We start from the raw sequence: 21,075 nt of genomic DNA, 5'->3' as shown, positions 1-21,075 counted from the left end.
AGCTGTAAATAACCAATCCCCCAAAAAATTCATGAATTGACCTAACACTAATTAATGAACTAATCTGCCTTAATTAAAACACAAACCTATTAACTAACCATTGAATATTTAAGTTTAATAACTATATTCCTTCTAAGTTTGTATTTTATTCTATATTTTCACGCTTTTTTCACTATGCCTACCCATTACACAAATCTCCTCTCCACCCGGCTGTAACTGAAGTAAGTGAGGAAAGATAGAATGTGACAAGGAAGGTCTGCATACTTTCCCTGCTTTCTCTTTCTCTTAGTATCAGTAGGGATGAACAAAACACACCTGGGTTAGGTTCGAGGTGGGTTTAGCAACAAATGACTAAAGTTCAGGTGCTGAATCCAAACACCATAGGGAGTCAAATGGTAAAAAAAAAAATGAATGGCCATTTTCCAGGCTAATAGGAAAGGGGTTGTCAAACATATCATGGGGGACTGGGCACTGCCCTCTAGGCCATGTACCAAAGCAAGAATATTTTAAAACATTCCATTTAGCAAGGAGCAGCAATTTTAATAATGCGTCAATTAAAACATAACAAATCATTTAAATAACACACCAGTACGATCCTGAAATGGAAGAATGATATCTCAATCATCGCTGCAGCTGCAGCAATGATTTTTTTTTAGGGCTGGTGATTTTCTTCAATCTAAAAGTGATACTGCTAAGAAGCTGCTGGATTCGTTTTACAGGTGGTGGAAGGGGTTCCCACCCTACTTCGGTGGAAGGGGGTCCCACCCTACTCCGGCCGCCTTTACCAGGTTCTCCAGTGCAATCATGGAGCCCGGTTAGGATGCAACCAGTAGCATCCGGTTCTTGGGACAAAGTGAGAGGAGCTGATGCAGTTCCTCCTACTGTGTGATGTCAGAAACCAGAAGCAACAAGGATTTTGTCACTTTCTTGTCTCATGTAAACAAGCCGTTACTGGCTTAAACAAGCATCTGATCAAATTGATCTTGATTTAATCGGCAGAGGAGAGATCTGGGGTCTAATAGACTCCCATAAAGAGGACCTGTCACAGTCCATGCTATCACAATTGATGTTGTCCATCCCTTCTGATAACAATAAATCAGATAAAAAATAAATGAATAAATAAAGATAAATTTTGTTTCAAAATAAAATAAATAATAAAATAAAAATGTTTAAAGCGCCCCCATCCCCCCATGCTTGCGCGCAAAGACAAACACATATGTAGGTCATGCACGCATATGTACACTGTTCACACCACACATGTGAGTATAGTCGCAAACATTATAGCAGCAGCAATAATTCTAGTTACAGACCTCCCATGTAACTCTAAACTGGTAACCTTTAAAGGCTTATAAAACCTATACCTAAATAGACATTTTTAAGTACTGTTGTTTGGCGCCGTTCCACAAGTGTGCAAAATTTTTAAGCATGACATTTTAGGTATCTACTTACTTGGCATAACATAATTTTTTATATTTTACCAAACAATTGGGTATTATTTTGTGTTTTTGTGAATTCAAATTCACCAAAGTGTATTTTTTCCAAAAATATTGCGTTTGAAAAACCGCTGTGCAAATACTGTGTGACATTAAAAACTGCAACATCCATCATCTTCTTTGCTAGGGCTTCTGCTTAAAAATTATAAAATGTTTGGGGGTTCTAAATAGTTTTCTAGCAAAAAATTTAGATATGTACATATATGTGAGAAGCGTCAGAATTAGCCCACTGTTGAAAGGGTTAAAGGGGTTGTAAAGGTTCGTGTTTTTCCACCTTAATGCATCCTATGCATTAAAGTGAAAAAACACCTGGTAGTCACCGCCCCCCTAGCCCCCAGTTTTACTTACCTGAACCCCTTCATTCAGTCGGCGGGGACACGCTGTCTCTCTCTCCATGGGCTCTCTTCTCTTGATTCGATAGATTGATAGCAGCGCAGCCATTGGCTCCCGCTGCTGTCAATCAAATCCAATAACGCGGGCGCTGGGGGGCGGGGCCTCTATGGATGCCGAATGCTGGACTCGTGAGTGCACCCGCAAGGTAATCCCCTGGGAGAGCACTTCTCCCAGGGGGTTATCTAAAGCGGGGAGGAGCCACGGGAGCCACCAGGGGACCCCAGAAGAGCAGGTTCGGGACCACTCTGTGCAAAACGAGCTGCACAGTGGAGGTAAATACGATGCCTGTTATTTAAAAAAAAAAAAATACCCTTACAATCACTAGTAGTACTAAAGTCTCAGTTTTTTTTCTTTAAAAATAACAAACTTGTTATACTTACCTGCTCTATGCAGCGGTTTTGCACAGAGCAGCCCAGATCCTCCTCTTCTCGGGTCCCTTGCCGATGCTTCAGGGCCCACCCTCCTGCCGAGTGCCACCACAGCAAGCAGCTTGATATGGGGGCACCCAAGCTGAGATGCTGCTCTGTGTGTCCATTCGGACTCGGAGCCATGGTTCGGCCCCACCCCCTCTCTCTTCTCATTCATTGGCTCACTGACTTTGATTGACTGCAACAGGACCCAATGATGTCATGCTGCCATCTCAGCCAATGAGGAGGGAGAGTCACTGGCAGCTGAGACACTCCTGCAACATCGCTGGATCAAGATGGGGCACAGGTAAGTATTAGGGGGGCTGAGGGGGGCTGCTGCACACAGAAGGTTTTTTCTTAATGCATAGAATGCATTAAGATAAAAAAATCTACTGACTTTACAACCCCTTTAAATTGCTGGTAAATGACAGCTCCCAGCCACTTACTTTCCTACTTGCCGATCGCAATACATATTCATACTATACTTTGCAGCTTGCAAGTGGTTTACTGGGGTTATGGTTAAAGCTATCAGCCATAACCCTGTTATTTTCTTTTCATCCGTCTTTCTCGTGGAAGTGGTCTGAGTGGCTAATTAGCAGCTGGATCGCTTTCCCCCTCCTGCCACTTGCCGGTGTTTCTCGTGCTTACCATTTTTACCGGTGTTCCGGGTTTACCATTTTTACCAGTGCGACCGAGAACTGATCCAACGGTTTGCACGGCTGGCCATAGAGGTTACCAGAGATCAGATTGGCTCTGATTGCCTCTGTGACCTTGAACGACTAGAGCGACGTCACTTCCAGTCTAGGGTGTAAAACATTTTTTAGATTTTTTTAATTTAAATCAAAAGATCAATTTTTTTGTGATCTTTTGCTTTTAAAAGGGCGAGAGATTTGGGGTCTTATTGACCCCAGCTATCTCCATAAAGAGGGCCTGTCATCCCTTATTTCTATTGCAAGGGATGTTTACATTCCTTGTAATAGAAATAAAAGTGATTAAAACTTTTTTAAAGGGATGGTGTAAAAAAAATAATAAATTAACACGCCCCACGCTGCATGCTACACATACGTAAGCTGTGCACTCATATGTAAATGCTGTTAGCACCACACATGTGAGGTATCGCCACGAACATTAAAATGAGATCAAACATTCTAGCCCTAGAACTCCTCTGTAACTTTAAACAGGTAACCTGTAAAAAATTTTAAAGCGCCACCTATAGAAATTTCTAAGTATCATAGTTTGTTGCCATTCCACGAGTGTGCACAATTTTAAAGCATGACATGTTAGGTATAAATTTACTTGGCATAACATCATCTTTTATATTTTACCAAAAAATATTTTGTATTATTATATATTGTGTTTTTTGCATTAGAATTTTCTTAGAAACTAATTGCGTTAAAAAAACACTGTGCAAATACCGTATATATATATATATATATATATATATATATATATATATATATATATATATACACATATAAAATGTTTGGGGTTTCTAAGTAATTATCTAGCGAAAAACTAAAAATAAAAAAAATACTGATTTAAATTTGTAAACAAGAAGTGCCAGAAAAGGGGCTTTGTTGGCAAGTGATTACTGTTTGTAAACAAAGCAGCTAGGGATTCCCTTCATCTATACCAGACCTTTATATTAGATGAGAGTCTGATATAGATGTCAGTGGGGACCCCACACAAAAAAAAGGCATGGGGTTCCCACTAAAAATATATACCCTCATTCTTGATGAGGGTCTGGTATGGATGTCAAAGAGGATTTCCATGATGTCATCCAGGAAACCCTGCTCCTTTGTTTGCTTTTAGCAGCACAAATTGGGGAATGTTATTCGTTGGTGAGCCAATCGTGGGATCAGATCATTTTGGTGGTCAGCAGGACTTTTTTCTTTCGGCAGAAGTCAAGTGTCATTCTTTGTGATTGATGTGGACCTGCATTGCTGGACAACATGATTAGCGATGGCTCTAAATCGTTGGACATTTTGAATGAGTAGGGGCAGAGTCAGAGAAAGTGGAGTCTTATTTAAAGTAGAACTATAGGCAAAACTTTATTTTTTTTATTTTGGACAGAGCAAGGGAGGGGTATAACCTCTGTCAGATTTTTTTTTTTTTTTTTTGCCATCTGTGTCCCATTGTGGAGATTTCCCTTCACTTCCTGTCCCATAGCCAATCAGGATGTGAGAGGGAATCCCTGTAAATTAAGGAATTCCTTGGGGACCCCCAGGTCACCAGAACTAGTGTCCCCATTGAAAGGTTTCACCCTTATTATCTTTCTGGGGAAAACCCAAAAATTGGGATTTTCTTTTCCTTTCACATTCAATGATAATGGTAAACAGGACAAATAGAGATGGCGAATCTCTTTAACGGGGGGCACAGACAGCAATAAAAACTGACAAGCCTTCTAATCCTTCTCAACTCTATCCGAAGCTTAAAAAGTTTTACCTTTAGTTATACTTAAAGTTTTTGCATTACTGACGTGTAACTCACATTATAAAATCTTGATACTGATGGGACTTTTCAGTCACTGCTAACGACATTATAAGGATTATAAATTAAACAATTTTTATTTTAACATCAATTGTTAAAACATTGTTCACATAAAAACATGGCTGATATAGCATTACGTTTGATCACCAAGCCTGTATACATTCTTTATAATCCCACATTGTGTATATCCAGGTTCTAATACAATAATTCCATGAGGGAAAAGCCTGGCATGTTCCAAGAATCTTCATTGGGGGCTGGAGTCAACACTTGAATATAGATGGTGAACCAATTACTTATCAGACAAAGTTAAATACAGTCCCAGTCATAGACCCCAAGGGAAACTTAGGTGGCCACATGAGGAGCAGATTGTATGCAATGACCCCAGGAGAGTCAGAAAAAAATGGTAAACTTAATCTGACAAACTTAAAGACTGGTCCTGATCAGCCTTATGTGTCCTGATGGGAAAGGCAGAAGAGATGGGCTTTTCGGAACCCGCATAGGCTTAAACTGGTGTTGAAATTTAGGTTCCTTTAGCATGCCTTCAGCACTGTTTAGCAAGCCTTCACTGTCATTGCAGCTTACATATTCAGAACCAATTTCTTGTTTCTGTGTATTGTTAATATCAGGAAATAATATGTCCTAAAAGTTAATAAGATCTAAGATTCAGATGTTTTAGCATTACTATTTAGACACAGTTGTAGTCCTGTAGAATACCTATCACCCGCAGTTCGGCTGATTTCAGTACTTTTATTTCCCTCAACCTCATTTACGTGATCCTGTTTTAAGTTACTGAACAATCCAGTTTGCTATCTCTTTCTTGTTTTTTTTTGTTTTTGTTTTTTTGATGGTTATATTGGAAGACTTATCTATGGTCATACAAAACATTAGCAAAACTTCTCATACCAATTTTTACCACTAGATGGCGACAAAGCACTTTGTACCATTTAAATTGATCTTAAGCTAATGTCATACAATGTGGGAGGCTTGAACAGTCCATACAAACAAAGAGCATTGTGGAAACGGCACTGAACTTAAAATGCGATTTTCTATGTGTGCAAGAAACTAATTTCTCTAGCATCAAACCCCCAAAATGTTCACACGTAAAATTCCCATGCTTTTTTACAGCCAAAGATACTTCCAAAAAAATGGGGTTTTGATTGCCATTCGGGACACTCTAATGCCCTGTACACACAGTCGGATTTTCCGACGGAAAATGTGCGATCGGAGCTTGTTGTCAGAAATTCCGACCGTGTGTGGGCTCCATCGGACATTTTCCATTGGAATTTCCGACACACAAAGGTTGAGAGCAGGCTATAAAATTTTCCGACAACAAAATCCGATCACGTCAATTCCGACCGTGTGTGGACAATTCCGATGCACAAAGTGCCACGCATGCTCAGAATAAATTCCGAGACAGAACTGCTCGGTCTGGTAAAATTAGCGTTCAGAATGGATATAGCACCTGCAATGTTTTAAATGGTTTAATGCAGCACACTCTCTTCTTCTTTATAATGCAAGAAGAATGAGGCTGTTTTGCTGCTCAAATTCACACAGACTTCTCACAAACTTCTTTCTTTATTATTTATCGTGATTTCATGAATATAATATTTTTCTTTGTCACATCTACCAAAAAAATAATATTTTTGTGATGTTTTTAGCTTTATTTATTTTTTTTTTCTCATTTTTTTTAGTTTTGTTTACTCCAGAATAGTTTGGTGTGTGTTTTGTGTGTCAAGTTACCACAACACCAGTATTATCTTGTATTATTTAATCTCAAGGAGATTGCTTGGTGTTGGTGTCTCTTGTTAATTTCACATTGTATTTTTGAAATGTACCTGCCTTCTCACAAACAAACTGTCCTTTTTGAAGGATAACACACATAGGCGAGTATAATAAAACAAGCCAAAAATGTATTAAGGGCTCATAACCAAAGAAAGAGGGAGGCAACGCTGGAGAAACAGCAGAAATTGGCGAAGCCTTTGGCCCCCAGGGCACACATCAATTATTTCCAGGCAAAATTGGTAGCCTGAGGAGTCCTTATTTAAGGGAGTTTAATCTGGTCCAGAAGTCCAAGAGATGATGAACAGCAGCAGATGACATGTATGTCCCCAGGCTGTGGTCATACAAGAGCCTGCATCTTTTGTCAGACCAGACTGAACCCAGGCCATCACTCTCTGGTCTTCCTTCTGTGCTTCCTTCCACGCTGTGTCTGTGGTGGTGGAGTTGTGGCAGGAGGAGGAGGATGTTCCAACTCACACAGGTGGGTATTGGGTGTGATTTCGCCCCTCACCCCCTTAGTTAGTGTTTTATAAAGAATGTCCTCACACATGAGGCGTTGGCCCTCCTGCAAGGCCTGCAGTTTTGTGGCAGCCATGGAGGCAAAGGCCTCTTCACGAGTGGGGAATGCTCAGAGGGACGCAGAAGCCTCCTGAATTAGCCTGAGTGCGGAATCCTCCATGTTACTCCCCTTCCTGGGTCTTTTGTTTGCAAGGCGGAGGGGAGGGCCCTGCGATTCTGTCAGGCTCCTACTGGGCCCGGCCTTCTCCTGGCTGCCACTTAGCCCCGCCTCCTCCTGGCTGCCACTTAGCCCCACCTCCTCCTGGCTGCCACCAACCCCAGCCTCCTCCTGTGTGCCACATTCCACAGCCTCCTCCTGGCTGAGGTCTTCCTGTGTATGAAAAAGGGACATAGTTTTAGTTTTTTCTTCATCAATCACACACAATTTTCACCTCATGACTGTTGCAAATTGAATGTTAACAAATATAACAGACTATCATTCTGAGCCCAGCATTTTTCATTCTTGTCCCAATTATTTTTGCCCACTACTGTCTATTGATATGTAAAACACTTTATACATAGTATATACATAGTATATACATAGTACATACATAGTATATACATAGTAGGTGAGGTTGAAAAAAGACACAAGTCCATCAAGTCCATCCTATGTGTGTGATTATGTGTCAGTATTACATTACATATCCCTGTATATTGCGGTCATTCAGGTGATTATCTAATAGTTTCTTGAAGCTATCAATGCTCCCCGCTGAGACCACCGCCTGTGGAAGGGAATTCCACATCCTTGCCGCTCTTACAGTAAAGAATAGGGATGAGCCGAACACCCCCCTGTTCGGTTCGCACCAGAACATGCGAACAGTAAAAAAATTCGTTCGAACACGCGAACACCGTTAAAGTCTATGGGACACGAACATGAATAATCAAAAGTGCTAATTTTAAAGGCTAATATGCAAGTTATTGTCAATAAAAGTGTTTGGGGACCTGGGTCCTGCCCCAGGGGACATGGATCAATGCAAAAAAAAGTTTTAAAAACGGCCGTTTTTTCAGGAGCAGTGATTTTAAAAATGCTTAAAGTCAAACAATAAAAGTGTAATATCCCTTTAAATTTCATACCTGGGGGGTGTCTATAGTATGCCTGTAAAGGGGCGCATGTTTCCCGTGTTTAGAACAGTCTGACAGCAAAATGACATTTTGAAGGAAAAAACTCATTTAAAACTACCGCGGCTATTGCATTGCCGACAATACACATAGAAGTTCATTGATAAAAACGGCATGGGAATTCCCCACAGGGCAACCCCGAACCAAAATTAAAAAAAAAAAATGATGTGGGGGTCCCCCTAAATTCCATACAAGGCCCTTCAGGTCTGGTATGGATATTAAGGGGAACCCCAGCCAAAATTTAAAAAAAAAATTGACGTGGGGTTCCCCCTAAATTCCATACCAGACCCTTCAGGTCTGGTATGGATTTTAAGGGGAACCCCGCGCCAAAAAAAAAAAAAAAAAACGGCGTGGGGTCCCCCTAAAAATCCATACCAGACCCTTATCCGAGCACGCAACCTGGCAGGCCGCAGGAAAAGAGGGGGGGACGAGAGTGCGGCCCCCCCCCCCTCCTGAACCGTACCAGGCCACATGCCCTCAACATTGGGAGGGTGCTTTGGGGTAGCCCCCCAAAGCACCTTGTCCCCATGTTGATGAAGACAAGGGCCTCATCCTCACAACCGTGGCCGGTGGTTGTGGGGGTCTGCGGGCGGGGGGCTTATCGGAATCTGGAAGCCCCCTTTACCAAGGGGACCCCCAGATCCCGGCCCCCCCCCCTGTGTGAAATGGTAAGGGGTTACTTACCCCTACCATTTCACTAAAAAACTGTCAAAAATGTTAAAAATGACAAGAGACAGTTTTTGACAATTCCTTTATTTAAATGCTTCTTCTTTCTTCCTTCATCTTCTTCTTCTTCTGGTTCTTCTGGCTCTTCTGGTTCTTCCTCCGGCGTTCTCGTCCAGCATCTCCTCCGCGGCGTCTTCTATCTTCTTCTCCTCGGGCCGCTCCGCACCCATGGCATGAGGGGGGAGGCTCCCGCTCTTCTCTTCATCTTCTTCTTCATCTTCATCTTCTTCTTCATCTTCTTCTTCTTCTTCTTCTTCTCTTCTTCATCTCTTCTTCCTTCTTCATTTCTTCTGCGGGCCGCTCCGCATCCATGCATGGAGGGAGGCTCCCGCTGTGTGACGGCGTCTCTTCGTCTGACGGTTCTTAAATAACGGGGGGCGGGGCCACCCGGTGACCCCGCCCCCCTCTGACGCACGGGACATGACGGGACTTCCCTGTGGCATTCCCCGTGACGTCACAGGGAAGTCCCGTCAATTCACCGTGCGTCAGAGGGGGGGCGGGGTCACCGGATGGCCCCGCCCCCCGTTATTTAAGAACCGTCAGACGAAGAGACGCCGTCACACAGCGGGAGCCTCCCTCCATGCATGGATGCGGAGCGGCCCGCAGAAGAAATGAAGAAGGAAGAAGAGATGAAGAAGAGAAGAAGAAGAAGAAGAAGAAGATGAAGAAGAAGATGAAGATGAAGAAGAAGATGAAGAGAAGAGCGGGAGCCTCCCCCCTCATGCCATGGGTGCGGAGCGGCCCGAGGAGAAGAAGATAGAAGACGCCGCGGAGGAGATGCTGGACGAGAACGCCGGAGGAAGAACCAGAAGAGCCAGAAGAACCAGAAGAAGAAGAAGATGAAGGAAGAAAGAAGAAGCATTTAAATAAAGGAATTGTCAAAAACTGTCTCTTGTCATTTTTAACATTTTTGACAGTTTTTTAGTGAAATGGTAGGGGTAAGTAACCCCTTACCATTTCACACAGGGGGGGGGCCGGGATCTGGGGGTCCCCTTGGTAAAGGGGGCTTCCAGATTCCGATAAGCCCCCCGCCCGCAGACCCCCACAACCACCGGCCACGGTTGTGGGGATGAGGCCCTTGTCTTCATCAACATGGGGACAAGGTGCTTTGGGGGGCTACCCCAAAGCACCCTCCCAATGTTGAGGGCATGTGGCCTGGTACGGTTCAGGAGGGGGGGGGGGCCGCACTCTCGTCCCCCCCTCTTTTCCTGCGGCCTGCCAGGTTGCGTGCTCGGATAAGGGTCTGGTATGGATTTTTAGGGGGACCCCACGCCGTTTTTTTTTTTTTTTTTTTGGCGCGGGGTTCCCCTTAAAATCCATACCAGACCTGAAGGGTCTGGTATGGAATTTAGGGGGAACCCCACGTCAATTTTTTTTTTAAATTTTGGCTGGGGTTCCCCTTAATATCCATACCAGACCCGAAGGGCCTTGTATGGAATTTAGGGGGACCCCCACATCATTTTTTTTTTTTAATTTTGGTTCGGGGTTGCCCTGTGGGGAATTCCCATGCCGTTTTTATCAATGAACTTCTATGTGTATTGTCGGCAATGCAATAGCCGCGGTAGTTTTAAATGAGTTTTTTCCTTCAAAATGTCATTTTGCTGTCAGACTGTTCTAAACACGGGAAACATGCGCCCCTTTACAGGCATACTATAGACACCCCCCAGGTACGAAATTTAAAGGGATATTACACTTTTATTGTTTGACTTTAAGCATTAATAAAATCACTGCTCCTGAAAAAACGTCCGTTTTTAAAACTTTTTTTTGCATTGATCCATGTCCCCTGGGGCAGGACCCAGGTCCCCAAACACTTTTTATGACAATAACTTGCATATAAGCCTTTAAAATTAGCACTTTTGATTTCTCCCATAGACTTTTAAAGGGTGTTCCGCGGCATTCGAATTTGCCGCGAACACCCCAAATTGTTCGCTGTTCGGCGAACTTGCGAACAGCCAATGTTCGAGTAGAACATGAGTTCGACTCGAACTCGAAGCTCATCCCTAGTAAAGAACCCTCTACGTAGTTTAAGGTTAAACCTCTTTTCTTCTAATTGTAATGAGTGGCCACGAGTCTTATTAAACTCTCTTCTGCGAAAAAGTTTTATCCCTATTGTGGGGTCACCAGTACAGTATTTGTAAATTGAAATCATATCCCCTCTCAAGCGTCTCTTCTCCAGAGAGAATAAGTTCAGTGCTCGCAACCTTTCCTCATAACTAAGATCCTCCAGACCCTTTATTAGCTTTGTTGCCCTTCTTTGTACTCGCTCCATTTCCAGTACGTCCCTCCTGAGGACTGGTGCCCAGAACTGGACAGCATACTCCAGGTGCGGGCGGACCAGAGTCTTGTAGAGCGGGAGAATTATCGTTTTATCTCTGCAGTTGATCCCCCTCTTAATGCATGCCAATATTCTGTTTGCTTTATTAGCAGCAGCTTGGCATTGCATGCCATTGCTGAGCCTATCATCCACTAGGACCCCCAGGTCCTTTTCCATCCTAGATTCCCCCAGAGGTTCTCCCCCCAGTGTATAGATTGCATTCATATTTTTGCCACCCAAATGCATTATTTTACATTTTTCTACATTGAACCTCATTTGCCATGTAGTCGCCCACCCCATTAATTTGTTCAGGTCTTTTTGCAAGATTTCCACATCCTGCGGAGAAGTTATTGCCCTGTTTAGCTTAGTATCGTCTGCAAATACAGAGATTGAACTGTTTATCCCATCCTCCAGGTCGTTTATGAACAAATTAAATAGGATTGGTCCCAGCACAGAACCCTGGGGAACCCCACTACCCACCCCTGACCATTCTGAGTACTCCCCATTTATCACCACCCTCTGAACACGCCCTTGTAGCCAGTTTTCAATCCATGTACTCACCCTATGGTCCATGCCAACGCACCTTATTTTGTACAGTAAACGTTTATGGGGAACTGTGTCAAATGCTTTTGCAAAATCCAGATACACCACGTCTACGGGCCTTCCTTTATCTAGATGGCAACTCACCTCCTCATAGAAGGTTAATAGATTGGTTTGGCAAGAATGATTCTTCATGAATCCATGCTGATTACTGCTAATGATATCATTCTTATTACTAAAATCTTGTATATAGTCCCTTATCATCCCCACCAAGAGTTTACATACTATTGATGTTAGGCTAACTGGTCTGTAATTCCCAGGGATGTTTTTTGGGCCCTTTTTAAATATTGGTGCTACATTGGCTTTTCTCCAATCAGCTGGTACCATTCCAGTCAATAGACTGTCTGTAAAAATTAGGAACAACGGTCTGGCAATCACCTGACTGAGTTCCCTAAGTACCCTCGGATGCAAGCCATCTGGTCCCGGTGATTTATTAATGTTAAGTTTCTCAAGTCTAATTTTAATTCCGTCCTCTGTTAACCATGTAGGTGCTTCCTGTGTTGTGTCATGAGGATAAACACTGCAGTTTTGGTTACTGAAGCCCCCCGATTCACTCGTGAAGACTGAGGAGAAGAATAAATTCAATACCTTTGCCATCTCCCCATCCTTTGTAACCAGATGTCCTTCCTCATTCTTTATGGGGCCAATATGGTCTGTCCTCCCTTTTTTACTGTTTACATACTTAAAGAATTTCTTGGGATTTTTTTTGCTCTCCTCCGCTATGTGTCTTTCATGTTCTATCTTAGCCAACCTAATTGCACCCTTACATTTCTTATTGCATTCTTTATAAATTCTGAATGCTGTGGATGATCCCTCAACCTTGTATTTTTTGAAGGCCTTCTCCTTTGCTTTTATATGCATTTTTACATTGGAGTTAAGCCATCCAGGATGTTTGTTCGCTCTTTTAAATTTATTACCCAATGGGATACATTGGCTAATGCCCTTATTTAATATGCTCTTAAAGCAAACCCATCTCTCCTCCGTATTCTTTGTTCCTAATATTTTATCCCAATTTATGCCTTTTAGCAAGGTTTGTAGTTTAGGGAAGTTGGCTCTTTTGAAATTCAGTGTCTTTGTGTTCCCTTCATGTCTCCTATTTGTGTGATTTATACTGAAACTAATTGACCTGTGATCGCTGTTACCTAAATTGCCCCGTATTTCCACATCTGTTATCAGGTCTGTATTGTTGGTAATCAGTAGATCTAGTAATGTTTTATTTCTAGTTGGTGCGTCTACCATCTGACCCATAAAATTGTCCTGCAAGACACTAAGGAACTGGCGAGCCTTAAATGAATGCGCGGTTCCCTCCGCCCAGTCTATGTCTGGATAATTAAAATCCCCCATTATGATAACACTTCCCATCCTTGCTGCTAATCCAATTTGTGATAGGAGATCCGTCTCCACTTCCTCCCTCAGGTTAGGGGGCCTATAGCATACTCCCAGTATTATTTTCCCCTTAGCTTCATCCCTTTGAAGCTCTACCCATAAAGATTCCACCTCCTCCCTAGCCCCCTCAGTGATGTCATCTCTCACATTCACTTGTACATTATTCTTGATATATAGGCATACCCCTCCCCCTTTTTTACCCTCTCTGTCCTTGCGGTATAGGGTATACCCTTGAATGTTTGCCAGCCAATCATGAGAGCTGTTGAACCAGGTCTCTGAAATTCCCACAAAATCCAAATCCTCCTTGTACAACAGTATCTCTAGTTCACCCATCTTTTCCGCCAGGCTCCTGGCATTGGTGAACATGCCACATAGTTTAGACCGGTCGCATATTGTCCTCGTATTGGATGTTTCGAGATTGCAACTTGGACTTGCTACTATACTCACCTTGTGTTTTTGCGCTTTGGTTAACCTACCACTAATGCCCCCAATACTACCCTCTGGAATATCTTCCGCGCTGGCTATCACTGTCTCTGGACCCTCCCCCCATCGCCTAGTTTAAAAACCCCTCTAACTTTTTGGCCATCTTCATTCCCAGCAGATCTGCACCCTCCTCATTTAGGTGCAGTCCGTCCCTTCTATAGTACCGGTTACCGACTGAGAAGTCGGCCCAGTCCTCCAGGAACCCAAACCCCTCCTTACTACACCAGCTCTTCAGCCACTTGTTTACTTCCCTAATCTCCCTCTGCCTCTCTGGTGTGGCTCGATGTACCGGTAGTATTCCTGAGAACACTACCTTGGAGGTCCTTTTCCTCAATTTAGCTCCTAAGTCCCTAAAATCGTTCTTTAGGACACTCCATCTGCCTCTGACTTTGTCATTGGTGCCAACGTGCACCATGACAGCCGGGTCTTCCCCAGCCCCTCCCAGTAATCTGTCCACAAGATCCGTGATGTGCCGAACCCGAGCGCCCGGTAGACAAAATACTGTTCGGCGCTTCAGGTCTTGGTTACAGATTGCCCTCTCTGTCCTTCTAAGAATTGAGTCCCCTACCACCAGAATCTGTCTTTCCTTTCCCTTTGCTGCCCCCCCACTCTCACTGGAGGAGTTCTTCCCCTGGCAACTAGGAGAGTCCCTCATCTCCAGCAGTGCTGGTCCCTGACTGGTTACACCAATGTCATTCAATGGAGCGTACTTATTGGGATGCTCCAGTCCTGGATCGGCCTCCCTGGCACTTCCCCCTCTACCCCTCCTGACTGTCACCCATCTACTCTTTGCTAGTGCCTGCACCTCTTTGTCTCCACCCGCCTCTGTGCTGGCCCCTGCCGGCACCTGCCGTGTACGTTCCTGGCTCACCTTTAGTATGGAGGGACTTCTCAGTGCTGACAGTTGCTTCCCCAGATTCAGAACCTGGGCTTCCAGGGAAACAATGTGCTTACATTTTGCACAGCAGTATTCGCCCTCGATCGGATGATCAAGGAACGCATACATGCGGCAAGATGTACAAAGAGTCGCCTCTCCACACCCGCCGGGCATCGTACCTATTAAATTTGGTGAGGATTTGGGGATTTTACCCTGTCTAAATTACCTAACAACTAGCTTCCTGGCACTAATACTCAAGACAATACACAGGTACACGACAAGACAATACACAGGTACACAATACACAAGTACTAACGATCCACACACACTACTCAGACAACACTCAGATACTCACACTACACAGGTACTATGACCCCTGTTATAACCTCCTGTTTTAAACTCTTGTTTTTAACTCCCACTTAATCCAGCTCCACTTACACCAAGCTCCACAGCTTCAAACAGAGCACGCTCAGACTGAGTCCTACAACAAGTTAAATAGGCAGCTGTGAGCAATTAACCACACCCCTTAATTGATAGACTGATGAAACAAGAAAAAAAAAAAAAGCTAGTTAAAAAGTGACAGCAAAAGGCAAATTAAAAACTAAAAGGAAAAGTCCCCAAAATGCAACCCAGCAAACACTAACAGACAGCAAACACACACCAACAGACAGCAACACACACCAACAGACAGCAACACACACCAACAGACAGCAAGACTTGTATACTCTAACACTTGTTTTTAACTCCCACTTAATCCAGCTCCACTTACACCAAGCTCCACAGCTTCAAACAGAGCACAATTTATTAAATCAGCAATTAGTGATCAATAATAACATCTAGGAAACATCACTTATTTATTGACCAGAAATCTGTAGAAGAATGCTATACCTGGCTCAAGCTGGGCTCCTCCACTTCTTCCTGGCTGGAAGTCCCAGGTTGGACATTGGAAGCCTCAGCTGGGGTGGAAGATAGGGTGGAAGGAAGAGTGGAAGGAAGAGTGGAGAGGGATTCCCTGACTTCAGTCTGGTCTGACAGAAATCAAAGTCTCTCATAGTACCACAGCCTGGGGACATAAACGTCATCTGCTGCAGCTCCTGATCTCTGGGAATCCTGGACCTTCTTGCGCTCCCTAAGATAAGTGCTCCTCAGGCCACCAATTTTGGCTTTTAAATAGGGGGTGCGGGTGTTTCACTGCCATAGACAGGGCAGCTCCCTGTACTTGTCTATGAACAGGGGGAGGAAGTTGTGGTCATTGAAGCCATCCATTTTCTCTGCAATACACAAGACAAACCCTAACATCAGGCTAAAGTCTCCTAATCTTGTCCCAACATAGGCCTCAATCTATAAGCAGTATAGGCCCGAGTTTAAATGTTACCTTCGTTATTACGATCAGCGCTTCCGAGACTCCTTCCTCCGCTCACAGATCGTACGTACTACGCACGCATGTTACGCTTTATATTCACTGTGCATGCGTAAAACTCCGCCCACCCCTGATGTTCTTTCTAGTCTATTCCCCGCCCCTTCTTGTTCGGCGCAGTGGGGGAAGAGCACAGCGCGGAGACAGAGCAGGTGCGTGCTAATTACAGCAACGAGGAGGAGGAGGAAAGCCCGGAGGCAGAAACGTCCCGATTCCAGAGGAGACGATTTAAGGCCTTAAATATGTCCTTTAGGGAGATGTTGGAGATGGTCGACATACTGAAAAGGGCCGACTATGACGGGAAGTATGGACCTTACCCCAACCCCAAATTCAGAAAGGCCAAGATAATGGTGAAAGTAGTCAAGAGTCTGCACCGGAATTTTGGGGTACGACGATCCAAGGATCAACTGAGAAAGCGGTGGTCAGACCTCAAATTAAGGGAGCACGATCAGTATAGAAGGATCAGGAGAGTGCTTCAAAAAAGTAAGTAGTTGTGCTGTGTTCCTATTCTTTATTTTTATTATGTTCGTGCTGCTCCATGTGCTTTTCTTAACTGTTGTACAGTTTAAAATGGCAACTTTCATGTATTATTTGTTCGTGTGAAACATTGTTCATTCGGCCTAGAAAACAGCATGTTTTGTCCAGATGCAGTTCAATAAATTTTTTTAGGCATACTTCTGTTAAATAAACTTTGGTGTCTAGATGGGTTTGGAACTAGAATGTAATGCAAACTAGATTCTGTGTAAGGAGATTTAACTCCAATGTAAAAATGCATATAAAAGCAACGGAGAAGGCCTTAAAAAAATACAAGGTTGAGGGATCATCCTCAACATTCAGACTTTATAAAGAATGCAACAGGAAATGTAAGGGTGCAATTAGGACAGCTAAGATAGAACATGAAAGACACATAGCGGAGGAGAGCAAAAAAAATCCCAAGAAATTCTTTAAGTATGTAAACAGTAAAAAAGGGAGGACAGACCATATTGGCCCCATAAAGAATGAGGAAGGACATCTGGTTACAAAGGATGGGGAGATGGCGAAGGTATTGAATTTATTCTTCTCCTCAGTCTTCACGTGTGAATCGGGGGGCTTCAGTAACCAAAACTGGAAGCACCTCCATGGTTAACAGAGGACGGAATTAAAATTAGACTTGAGAAACTTAACATTAATAAATCACCGGGACCAGATGGCTTGCATCCGAGGGTACTTAGGGAACTCAGTCAAGTGATTGCCAGACCATTGTTCCTAATTTTTACAGATAGTCTACTGACTGGAATGGTACCAGCTGATTGGAGAAAAGCCAATGTAGCATCTATATTTAAAAAGGGCCCAAAATACATCCTTGGGAATTACAGACCAGTTAGCCTAACATCAATAGTATGTAAACTCTTGGAGGGGATGATAAGGGACTATATACAGGATTTTAGTAATACGAACGGTATCATTAGCAGTAATCAGCATGGATTCATGAAGAATCGTTCTTGCCAAACCAATCTATTAACCTTCTATGAGGAGGTGAGTTGCCATCTAGATAAAGGAAGGCCCGTGGACATGGTATATCTGGATTTTGCAAAAGCATTTGACACAGTTCCCCATAAACGTTTACTGTACAAGATAAGGTCCATTGGCATGGACCATAGGGTGAGTACATGGATTGAAAACTGGCTACAAGGGCGAGTTCAGAGGGTGGTGATAAATGGGGAGTACTCAGAATGGTAAGGGGTGGGTAGTGGGCTTCCCCAGGGTTCTGTGCTGGGACCAATCCTATTTAATTTGTTCATAAACGATCTGGAGGATGGGATAAACAGTTCAATCTCTGTATTTGCAGACGATACTAAGCTAAGCAGGGCAATAACTTCTCCGCAGGATGTGGAAACCTTGCAAAAAGACCTAAACAAATTAATGGGGTGGGTGACTACATGGCAAATGAGGTTCAATGTAGAAAAATGTAAAATAATGCATTTGGGTGGCAAGAATATGAATGTAATCATTACACTGGGCGGAGAACCTCTGGGGGAATCTAGGATGGAAAAGGACCTGGGGGTCCTAGTAGATGATAGGCTCAGCAATGGCAGGCAATGCCAAGCTGCTGCTAACAAAGCAAACAGAATATTGGCATGCATTAAAAGGGGGATCAACTCCAGAGATAAAATGATAATTCTCCCGCTCTACAAGACTCTAGTCTGGCCGCACCTAGAGTATGCGGTCCAGTTCTGGGCACCAGTCCTCAGGAAGGATGTACTGGAAATGGAGCGAGTACAAAGAAGGGCAACAAAGCTAATAAAGGGTCTGGAGGATCTTAGTTATGAGGAAAGGTTGCAAGCACTGAACTTATTCTCTCTGGAGAAGAGACGCTTGAGAGGGGATATGATTTCAATTTACAAATACTGGACTGGTGACCCCACAATAGGGATAAAACTTTTTCGCAAAAGAGAGTTTAACAAGACTCGTGGCCACTCATTAAAATTAGAAGAAAAGAGGTTTAACCTTAAACTACGTAGAGGGTTCTTTACTGTAAGAGCAGCAAGGATGTGGAATTCCCTTCCACAGGCGGTGGTCTCAGTGGGGAGCATTGATAGCTTCAAGAAACTATTAGATAAGCACCGGAATGACCACAACTTACAGGGATATACAATGCAATACTGACACATAATCACACACATAGGTTGGACTTGATGGACTTGTGTCTTTTTTCAACCTCACCTACTATGTAACTATATAACCTACTATGTAACTATGTAACTATGAGAGGACACTCAGCAGCTGTTTACACATCTGGACGCTGGAGCACTAGTGTGGGACACAAGAACACCCTTTTTATTAGGGGGCCCACACAGGTGCTCCAGTGTATACTATAGGGGTGACTCCATTTGTGAAGCTTGTACAAAACAGGTAAGTATTCAAGCTTGACAAAGTAAATAAATATTTCTTCATCTTGGAACTCTGCCAAAACAGACAATTGTACCCCTCTTTCAAGCAATGTTTCATATTCCTATTTCTGCCATAAAATATCTGTATGCTAAGTATACCTATTTTTTTATACATAGGGGAGAAAAGACTCGGAGGACACCACTCATCTGAGGAGACAACAGACCCCCCACCTCAGGGGGGAAGTGGAAATCCCCCAAAGCCAAGCAGAGGAGGAGGAGGGAGAAGTGGTGGAAATTGTCACCACAACAGGTGAGTGTCTGCGACCACAGCTTCAGGTAAGAGATGGATGCCTGCATATTTATAATACATGGTGTGTTTTTGTTTCTATATTTTTAGGTGATCGTGATGTTGTGGATGAAGGTCATTTCACCAGTGAAAGTGCCCAGATCCCGTCCATAGCGGCTCTGTCTCAGATTCACTTAGAACTGAAGCGGGGTTTGGAAGAAAGGGCTGAGTAGACAACTGCTGTGTTACGGAGATGCAAACCCCCTGCCTCCACCAAGAGGTTTACTGTAAGTCTAGTGCAGATGTCTGACACCCCTGGGGAAGTAGGTAAGAGTGGACCAACCCCATAGCGTGGAAGATCAGAACACGAGGTATGCTCTTGAATTGTTTATGCTGTAAGTAACGTCTCCGCCTGGTGTAACAGTATCACTAAAAGTAAACAGGAGTACTGCATTTAATGGAGGATGGTTGGTGGGAGGGTCGGCTGGGTAGTTACAGCCTGAACTGTTGAACTGTGGATCTGTTGAAACCCTTTGTAGATAGTAACTTACCAGGCGACCCTTCAGGTATCAAACGCAGCAGAGGTTGGAGTGGACAGAGGTGGAAAGAGGAGGCAAGGACAGGACCTGAATAGGAACCTGGTGCAAAGGACTGCTAGCACCGGTGTTTGGAATTTGAGAGCCCACTAAACCTGTAAAAGAACCAGGACCCGAGGGAGGGAGGGGAGGGGAGGGGAGGTTGGGAAAGGGGAAATGTGGGGGGAGGGATAAGGATGATGGGGTGGGAGGATACCTCTGCTATAATGTCCGTAAAAACGGTTAAACTTCGCCATAGACCAAATAAACAAGGTTCAGATAGGATTTTAGGAATAAAGAGATGATAACAAATAATTTTATGACCTACAACATCAGGGGACTTAATACTCCTGGTAAGAAATATATGATAATGAGCTTAAACGGTATGGGGCGGAAGTGGTTTTCCTTCAAGAGACACACATATCCCATGAGTCAAACGTGAAATTGTCCTCCAGTGACTTTCCAGTGTGGTTCTATGGGGACACAATTACTAAAAGAGCGAGGGGGGCGGCAATTGGGTTCACAAATGGAACCCGTTTTGTACTGAAAGAAAGGCTGACTGACCCAGAAGGCAGATTTCTTTTTTTAAAAGGTAAATTAGGTGAAGAGGAATTTACATTGGCAAATATTTATGCCCCCAATAAAAATCCGATGAAATATTATTCTTATCTTGGTAAAGTTGAGGGACTTTAGGAAAGGACATACAATCATGATGGGAGATATGAACTTCTGTATGATACCAGGTCTTGACTGAAGGACCCGTGCACGGGAGACAACTCACATACAATTAAAAGAGGTCAAACAAAAATTGAACGCCAGCCAATTGGTTGACATTTGGAGGATTCAACACCCTAAAACACAAGATTTCACGTTTTACTCCCCCGTGCACGGGTCTTACTCTAGGATAGATTACATTTTTGTAGAACATAGGGACATAGACAGTGTGGTGGAATCCAAGATAGAAATTTCTACACTTTCAGATCACGCCCCGGTGAGGATGATAATGATAGTGTCAGGGAAACGAGGCAAATATGTAGGATGGCGCCTGAATGAAGAGCTGATCCGAGATGAGGAGGGTTCCGCAATTGTAGCAAGGGAACTTGAAAACTATTTCTCACTAAATGACACAGAAGAAATATCGGGGTCCACCTTGTGGGAGGCCCATAAGGCTTACATCAGGGGGATCCTGATTGAAATAGGAACACGGAAAAAAAAGGAGAGAACTGAGAAAATACGCACATTAACGGAGGAACTATTTGAAGCTGAACAAGAACACAAAAAACATCCGGCCTGCCATCAAGT

This window comes from Aquarana catesbeiana, linkage group LG04, assembly GCF_042186555.1.
Source record: "Aquarana catesbeiana isolate 2022-GZ linkage group LG04, ASM4218655v1, whole genome shotgun sequence".
NCBI lineage: Eukaryota > Metazoa > Chordata > Amphibia > Anura > Ranidae > Aquarana > Aquarana catesbeiana.
Note: the sequence above shows the minus strand (reverse complement) of the source record.